General features: G+C 35.5%; 1 long non-coding RNA gene across 4 annotated transcripts; it reads right to left on the reverse strand.

Moving 5' to 3' along the window:
* Window positions 1–2,574: 2,574 nt before the first annotated feature.
* On the reverse strand, window positions 2,575–7,936 carry LOC119643526. 4 transcript variants are annotated; one of them, XR_005248310.1, is made up of 5 exons: window positions 7,672–7,936; window positions 7,100–7,592; window positions 4,029–4,241; window positions 3,546–3,957; window positions 2,575–3,371 (listed from the first exon to the last, which is right to left on the reverse strand). It is a non-coding gene; the product is annotated as an uncharacterized LOC119643526 (long non-coding RNA). The 4 variants fall into 4 exon arrangements; XR_005248309.1 differs by having other exon boundaries at window positions 2,576–3,371; window positions 7,100–7,383; window positions 7,458–7,936; XR_005248311.1 differs by having other exon boundaries at window positions 2,576–3,371; window positions 7,100–7,383; window positions 7,454–7,936.
* Window positions 7,937–9,371: the final 1,435 nt, after the last annotated feature.

The raw sequence follows: 9,371 nt of genomic DNA on the forward strand, positions 1-9,371 counted from the left end.
TTTCACGGATAGGGGATGGATTGGTTCAGCTTTAATCGCCATCCCTGAAGGACTCATAGCACTGCTGACTTTCACGGATAGGGGATGGATTGGTTCAGCTTTAATTGCCATCCCTGAAGGACTGATGAATATTTTTGTTACGACATGAGTCGACTAGGGACGGACGAGTGGCCCTGTAGGGCAAAGTAGGCTGCTACGACACCCGTGACGTATTCGTCTCTTCTTAACAACCCGCGATACCAAAAGAAAAGTCTAATAATAAGTGTTCGAATAAGCTATATTAAAACTCCAACGGAAAGTCGGGTCGCCACGCTGGTTTTTCCCTCCTACGCCTCTTAAAATTCACGTGAGTACTATAATCTTCTTGTAATTTAAATAAATAAGAACGTAAGACCGAAACCGAAGGTCCAAGTAATCTTTATAAATATTCTTGGAAAGAGTCCTGGATTGGCTGAATATATCCTGCTCAAGAAGACTCTTTACATCGTATTACATTTACAGCAAGCGCCTGAATTTCTCGCCAAGATGTACATGTCCAGACGTCGAAGGATGGCCAGCAGGTTTTATTTATTTATTTATTTACCCATTTATACATGAAATTCAACTAAAGAAAATTGCAGCCGAATTCAGTGCATCCTAATAGAAAATCTTATACTAATTGTTTTAAAACCAGTATACAATAAAAAGGAAGAAAAAAACGAAGAATAATAACAAAGTAATTTAAAAAAAATTAAAAGTTAAAAAAATGATTCATGTATAAATAAATAAAAAGAAAGTAAAAAAAAGCATGTACACAGCTAGCACAGAAACACACCCACAACAAGAACCGATCAAGCTCGCAAGTGGAAACATGCATAAGCTTGGCAACCAACACGTTAACAACACAATATTATTTTAAATAAAAAATTGAGATATTAAGAATGCAATGTTAGTTTAAGTACGTTAGTTTAGGTTTCTGCAAACAACTCTGAGAGCGTTAAACAGCTCATTGTATTTACGTTGGCTAAGCCTAATGAAGGTAAACTGCCTAGAGAAGCGGTTAGGGACATTTAAGCTTATATCACCAAGTAATGCGGGCGAGTCGATAGTACCATCTATTATTTCGATTAAGAAGGAATCCCCAAGAATAAATCTACGTTTCTCAAGTGACGGTAAGGATAATAGAACCAACCTACTTTCATAAAGGGAAAGATAGACAAGCGGGTCCCAACCCAGCAAGAATTGCTTTTGAACAGATTCAATTGAATCTACATAGCACCTCTATAAAGGAGACCACGCATACTCGAGTATAGGTCTAACCAAACACATGTACAGCCTTTTGGTAATGTAAGTACCATCAAGCTCTTCAGATCACCTCTTTATAAAACCAAGCGTGGACCTAGTTTTGCTTAACGAGACCTCATATGGAAATTAAAACGTAACGTACGGTCAAAGAGAACGCCTAAATCTGTGAACTAATCGACGTCCTTCAACTTGTGCGAATCAATGAAATAGTGAGTAATGAATGGCTTCCTTCTCGTGAAAGAAAGCTTCTTACATTTATTTAGATTGAGTTTCAGAAGATTCAAAGAGCACCATGCAACCAAATTATTCAAGTCACTTTGAAGCTGATATGATTGCGATTCTACGGAGAAAGAAGAAAACAGTTTAACATCATCAGATATATTAAGATCTGGCTGGAATTAAACACCAATGAGAGAGCATTAATATATAAACTAAATAAAATAGGACCTAAGTGGCTGCCTTGATCTACACCAGACGACATGGGGAATTCATCCGAGGTGATGAAGCTAAACAAAACCCTGAATGATCTATTGTGCAGATAAGAGTTTATCCATTTTACTAAATAGAAGATTTAGTTTGTTGTTGTTTTCTGTTCTCTATTAACAAGTTTGGACAGTATATTAAGTCCATTTTTGAATCCAATATTCGATAAAGCTTTTTTACGAAACTTTTGTGGTCATTGTAAAAATCCAAAATTCATTTCCCAGACGAAAGCAAGCAAGAATATCTCCTTAACTACTGAATATATTGGCTTGATGTCCTACATATTAAGTTGGCTGCAAGATAGAAGAGAAAAGTACTCCTTGTAATAAGCTCTCCCGATTTAAGTAGACAAGTGTTAATACCTTTTGAACATAATACTATATGAGATGTTTACATATAGATTAAGTTAGCGGTGGGCATTAAAAATTATGCCCAAGCTGAATGTAATTTCTTTTTTATATTGATGCAATTTGATATGAAAAAAATCGGGATGGTGATCCCGTCCGTCGCTTGCAACATGCTTGTGATAATATTCTAAAATATTTAACTAAAATTCATTGTAGTTATAATAGTATTAAACTGGCTACGGAGTTTTCTTTCGCGATGCTTGCTTCATAGTGTTTTCAATTAGTTGTATCACTGGTAAAAGTGCACTTCCATCATGCATGTACCTACGTTAATTAATTACAAATTACACATATGTAGATATATATGCATGAGTGTATATCTGTGTGCTGTGCATACTTTATGAAGAAATTATATATTAGAAGAGCAAATTGCTGGCATTCAATATTCTGCTAAGGTTTGGATACGCCCTTTTCAACATGTTTCTCCCTCTAGTATTTATGCTTTTGGGTATCGGTTTAACCGAAAATACTGTAACATAATGTTAAATTGATGTGTGTTCAACAGTGATGCAGATTCTCTCGCAGTATTGTGAATGCGATCTATGTGCCGATCGGGCGATATTTTATATATGCGTGAAATAAAATGTGTATATCTGCCCTGGGCAGAATATATGCATTTTTATCATCACTTGCTGTACAACTGATTTCTTGAAAGCTAGCTTGATTTTTATAAAGATTTATTGAAGAGAGTTTCGTGATTTCATTGTTCCTCTTTATTCGCTACTTGTAGTTATCGGTTCTAATTTCACACCATTACTAGAACTTTTATTGGTAGTTATAGTTGATGTACATGTGACGGAAGTTAAAATTTCAGATGGGGTATTCGATTTTGTAACAGTAATAGTCAAACTTGTATCACCTAACGATGGCGTCTTCGAGGTGGATGATGAATGCGGTGGATGAGTGATGTATCCACCAAGTTGGCTAAATCGTCATGAAATAGCCGGGATGGTGAGAAAGATTGCGTACTTTTATTATAACAAAAATCGATACCCAGGCCCGTAAGGGAGGAACGAACCGCTGTGTTTCCAAGCGTATTTTGACGTTGTCGTTCTAGCGACGGAGGTATCGAAGAGAAGCTGCTGCCATTGGTAAATAGCATGTTGTTGTTGCATATTTCATATTGCGGTTTCTTGTGACAATTGATCTGACCGCTTGGATCGCCGTAGTTTAGTGTACTTTCTTGAAAGGAAAAGACTGAAAAAAAAGTTTGTAAAATGATAAGCGATTTTTGTTTTTATTCGTGAAGTTTCGACTGATGTGTGTTTTTGACCAGCAGGACACACCTATCACATATGTATGCGAAATAATATTTATGATTCTTTTTGGAGACAACTGGTTTAGATACGCTTCCCCTACTTATATACTCACCGAATTGCGTCCACAGGAGAGGTGTGCAAAGGTTTTTTTCTGAAGATCCTAAGCGTCGCGAAAAACAACAGCTTTAATAACTCCTTTAATATGCTCATCTGGCTAAATGCCAAGTAAGATACGTTGAGGACGCCCTCCTCAATTGAAGGACCTCACATGTTATGAACCCGGTTCGCGTATAAAACGAAAGTTGGATACGGTATGTCAGATTTGCATGTTGTTTGAGATAACGATAGTACTTTTTTCAAAACGATAAAAAATTCTTCTGCCATCGTTTCGAGACGCCAGGTCTTTAATGGACCTGGACCGTGAAAACGCAAATGATACATTACATTTTGGTTTGTACTCCAGCATTTTTGCCACATTGACTGCAGTTGATACCGGTAGATAAGCAAAAAATCGAGGCATCAAGCTTTAAATTATTCTTATTAATTTAATAATGATGTTAAAATAGAAGGATAAAATACGCCGGCCATTACATACCTTACACTATTTCGCTTAGTAGAGTTATTCGCTCGTTTTGCTAATAATACTTCAAAAAGCACATGTTAGTTTCATGCAAAGCCATAATTCTCATGAAAGCCCGAATATTGGAAGGTGAGATTTTCTCTCCATATAAAAGTCTCCGTTTCGTCATAACGCCTATATGAGTCGGGGTGCAAAAAAGTAGACCTATGTGATCCAAATTCTCAAAGCCTTTACGTTTCATGAGAATCCAAAACATAGATCTACGTGGTCCAAACTCGATAAGGTAGATTTCTTTGTCAATTTAATATTATTAGCCAATTTTCGCCATAAAATATTTTAAATTCGACGTTTTTATCATATTAGACTTTAGTTTATGCAGGATCGGTTACACGGTTGAAAAAATTACCCCAGCCTGTTTAAAGTTTTCACAGCAATTTAAAATGCTGAAATACTTCTATTTAGTCACTTTTGCCAAGAAATTTTGAAAATTGCAATGTTTTCAGTATAATGACTTATCAGAATAAGGCGTTACATGGGAAGTGGTCGAAAAAGTCGGCCAATCCGAATCATTTTCAGTAGCATTCGTCCTTGGATCAAAGTATGTCAATGTAGCAGATTTCATCGAAATATCTTAAAAATTGCGATCTGCACCTTGAACACAAAAATATGAGGGCAGACATCAGATGAACAAGCTTAGAACGATTTAGAAAATAATTCTGACCCGATCGGTATAATAAGAGGTGCGTCTACCTTAAGCCCCTCTGAATGTTACATACGTCTGCGCTGACTTAATATGTCCGGTACCATAAGTAGCGTAGGGCAAAATTATAGACATAATCCTAGTATTATAACTATTTACATAGCTGGATGCTCTATACGTACACTTGCATCAGACGAAATTGCCGAATATGATTTTTTATTCGTACAATCACTTGCGAAGTAGTGCCAATCATGTTTGAATTGAAATAATATATACATGAATCGATCGTCCGCAAGCTAGTGAAAGGTATTAAGAGCTTTGGCCTAAGTCATATATAGTTTACTTTACCTTCATCTCTAATTTGCTTCTTAAAAAGTTCATAATTGGTTAAAAAGTTCATATCTGAACTTGCATTAGCTAAGCTATATAGGAGGTAGTTTCTTGACGGACGTAGTTGATTGAAGTCAACCTCATTAAGCAAAACCGGCGAGTCGATGATATCATTTAATTATTTAACCAAGGAGGTAATGCGTAAAACAAACCTAAACTTCTCGAGGTAAGTATATAGGAAGCAACGTTTTTTAGTACGGCGGAAGATTGACATGTGGTTACCAACTTTTGTATCACAAAGAGCCGGAATTTTTTCTGTACGGATTTAATTGAATTAACATCTTAACGATAAGAAGATGGCCATACGACCGTGGCGTAGCCCAGTATAGATCTCTCTAAGCTCGTATATAGTCGTTCCAGAATGTGTTCAATTGAAACGAACTTTATGGTCGAACAAAACACTAAAATCTGGGAAAGCATCTACATTTTTCTGCTTGCAAGAGTCTATAAAACTGTCCTTTATAAACGAATTTTTCTTAGAATTGAATGAGAACCATGTTACTAAGGGTCCGAGCTAAAGGATGAGAATATTCTAACGTCGTCAGCGTGCATCACGATATTAGACGACTTAAATAACTGATTACGGTAGATCTTTGATGTATAAGCAAACATATTGGAACCCTATGTGACTGCTTTCCTGTAGCTTTTGTGGTGATTGGAATGGAATTAAAGAGAAGCTCTTCAACGATCTGCCTTCAAGGTATGATGAAAACCAGTTAACTAAACAAAGCGGAAAACCTAGGTGATGCTATTTCGATATTAATAATTTGTGGTTCATTTCGTCGAAGTCCTTACTAAAATCGCTCTAATGTGTACTATTAGAGAAGGCAAACGAATTGAAGGAAATCCGTTGTGGCTGACCTTACTTTCAAGAATGCATGTTGGCTCTGCACGTACTTAGCTCTGCAACGCTTCTTTAGTTTTTAACGATGGTGCTACTACCACCTTTGTAAACCGAGAGAACAAAAGTTGCCTTACAACAAATTGGAAATCTGCCTGTTTTAAGGAAACAATTGAAAATGAAAGCTATGCTGCGACAAAGTTCAACTTATAATATTTGAGACTTCACGATGAGATCCTGTCCATATCTAGCAAATAGTCGTTGTTTAACGATTTACAACTTTGTAAAAATTAATCATCCGAAAAATAATAATTTTTTTAAACAAATAAACAATCATCGATTTAGTACGGGTAAGTGAGGAAAAAATTAAAGTTAGTGGAGCTAAAATTAAGTTGAAAGAGTTTAGCAAACCATCGGACGTTTTGCAGCCATCAAAAGATAAAACCGACGGGGATGAAGTAACTTTTCTTTGAGTTCTCAAACTAATCTCGCTACCCTCATAAGAATTATTTCTAGAATCTACATATATGTACATATGTAGTTATATACATATATAAAATATTATATTTGATAATAAAATGAAATTGAATGAATTGAATATATACGAGATTTGAACCCACGACCACTGAAGTTGCTAGTCGAGACTCTTGTCTGCTCGAGCATTCGGGCGGATGAACAAGTATTTAAAACTACAATAATTTAAGTAATTTTAGTGCAGTTAAGACCTAAGATTTGCTGACTCGTTTTTATTACTATTATTGTTTGATTTGTTCATTATTATTGTGCTCGTTTAGAAAAAATCTATCTAATTATTAAAAACTTTTCGTTGTAAATGTACATAATTTATATATATATATATATATATATGTATATATATTTAATTACATGTATGTATAAATAAATAATGTCCGCGGATAGGTGAATGGATGGATTGGTACCTATAAGCTTATCTGGATATTATTTTCCTAATGAGGGGTTGGTTGAATGGACGGATAAAGCCGATATCTTCATATATATAGTAAAACCTAATACTCACACTAAACACTCCGCAACATCAACACATATCTACTCGTGTATGTGTATCTATATTGACTAGGTATTAAAGAAGCTCAAACATACATTGAGGCAAACAAGTAACTGTAGCATTGTTCTCACCATATATCCACTATCGAAAAGTGCTCATCTAATAAATTTTTTTCCCTTTTTACCAAACAGAGCATCTACAACGTAAACACATCTTTATACATGGTTTTTACTATGCGAACTGGGAGCTGGAGCCTTCATGGAGATTCCCGCCTCGTACCAGAGAAATGCACGATTCATCGACGACGATGGCTATAGCTTAGTGCAAACTGGTAAACAAGAACTCCTTAGAAGTTTTACGCTATAGAACTGCCTGTAAACATTATCGCACAAAAGCTGTTAGAAATTCCGCGTTCCTAAAAATTTCATGTGCTTCGATTAGCAGTCCTTGCGTGCTCCCCTTTTTAAACTTTAAGTTCAGCTTACTCACGATTTTCCAGTGGGTAGAACTTCTTGGCCTTAGCACTTAGGGTGTTATCCCTGCATTTATGTCATTCGAATGTATAGTTAAGCATTATTTTTTTAGTTTCATGTAATTCGCACGTTTCGAATCTGAACCCGAATTCTATCCGAATTTATGCACATGTTTTGGAAAGCAATTGGAATTCAGTCAGCAATAAATGCAGGGAAAAAAAGTTCCTTACAGTTTCATTAGAAAGTCGACCAACATTGCATTCGCCGTCACAAGAAATTCATCGCTGAAGATTGTGCGGAAACTTTATATCTGTTCTATACATATTAGCCCTTCGCCCATTTTCAGAGCGCCACTAACGTAACCACCATAGGCTTTTTGTTCTGGCGTTAATATTATTATCGTCAAAAGTCAGCGCTTCAATATTTTAACAATATTAGTAGCCAATGATATACATCTGAACCAAAAAAAAATAATAAGAAAAAAATAAATACTCTCACACATACTTAAATGCATACACAAACACACATGCGAATAGTAATGATAATAATGAATATATTTCTTTTATAAGTAATAGCGTTGCCATATAATAACGTGAAAAGCAAACCTATTAAATATCAAACAAGCAATATTTCAGTGGAATGAAATATCGTAAATTTTATTAATTTGCTTTTATGTAGAGATGAAGTAAAAGACGCAATTTAATCCGTTTATGGGATATGGATACGACCGACGGGTGGAGACATTGATTGTAGACTGGCTCTGTCTACTTCTGCGATGGTGGTTGCGCTGGTTGCAATTGCATCTTGTGTGCTCCTCAAGCGGCATGCCACGCTAAATTCATCTAATCCTCATCTACCTCGTCCGTTTTTTCTAATAGAAGAATAATGACAGAGATTGAAGGGACCAAGCCACATGGGGCTTGTTATGTCTTACCAGAAATTTCTACCGTTTATAGCACGGTACTGTCATGGAAAGCTCGTTTCCATGTTTTTCCTGCATTGCAATTGTTGTAACTAGGTTTTTTAGTTCCCTATACGTATGTTTCAATAGATCGCCCTTTCCACAATTTCGAACGCAAAAGACGGGAATAAATTTAACTCCACCCAGTGAGAATGCTGTGTCCGTTACCATAGTATAGACTGGTGTTATTTTCTGCAGCTTTATCTGTAGATTTTCTCTCCCAGACATATCGGACCTATATAACGCCTGACTATTAGAAACTTTCATTATTTTTTCTTTCTCCACTATCTTCTCTTTTATTTCGGGTACCACGGGTTTCAGCGACCTTCGAAGCAGATTCTCAACTTCTGTCTGACAGCGGAGTCGAGATCTTTATCTGACTCTCGTGGCGGTGAGTGCGCGTTTTTCAATCCCCACAAAACTACAAGAGACGTTATCTGCCTACATTTACTGAAAGTTCCTGTTGTATACTACAGTTAGAAGATAGACACACAGACATGTATGACCTGATTGACTTAAACATTAATATTTTTTATTGGGATGAGTAAAGTTTTGTGAATTTTATGTAAAAATATATGTTATTATTTTTATTTATTTTCCTTAAAATAGTGGAGTGGCTTATATGGCCAAGGCATAAAGTCAAATAATGTAGTAATTAGCATTTTCACATGCTACGAGGAACTGTAAGCATAACTTATATATGATAAAATGTAATCTAAGTACAATAAAGTAAAATTTATTAAAAGTCAAAAGTCAAGACTTTTTAGATTTTGCAAGACCGAAATAATAAATTGTAGTTATTAAAAAAGGAGAAATAACCATGATAGAGTGAAAAATGGTATTTCTGAAAACTAGCTCATTTCAGATTTTTGTTTAAATATATTGAAGAAGAAGAATAACGAATTTCAGTTACTTTTGCCACACGTATTAATAATAAATTGCATAGAAAGTAAGAAGTGTCGCTGGTTG

Source organism: Glossina fuscipes, unplaced genomic scaffold (genome assembly GCF_014805625.2).
Source record: "Glossina fuscipes isolate IAEA_lab_2018 unplaced genomic scaffold, Yale_Gfus_2 61185, whole genome shotgun sequence".
NCBI classification, from domain to species: domain Eukaryota; kingdom Metazoa; phylum Arthropoda; class Insecta; order Diptera; family Glossinidae; genus Glossina; species Glossina fuscipes.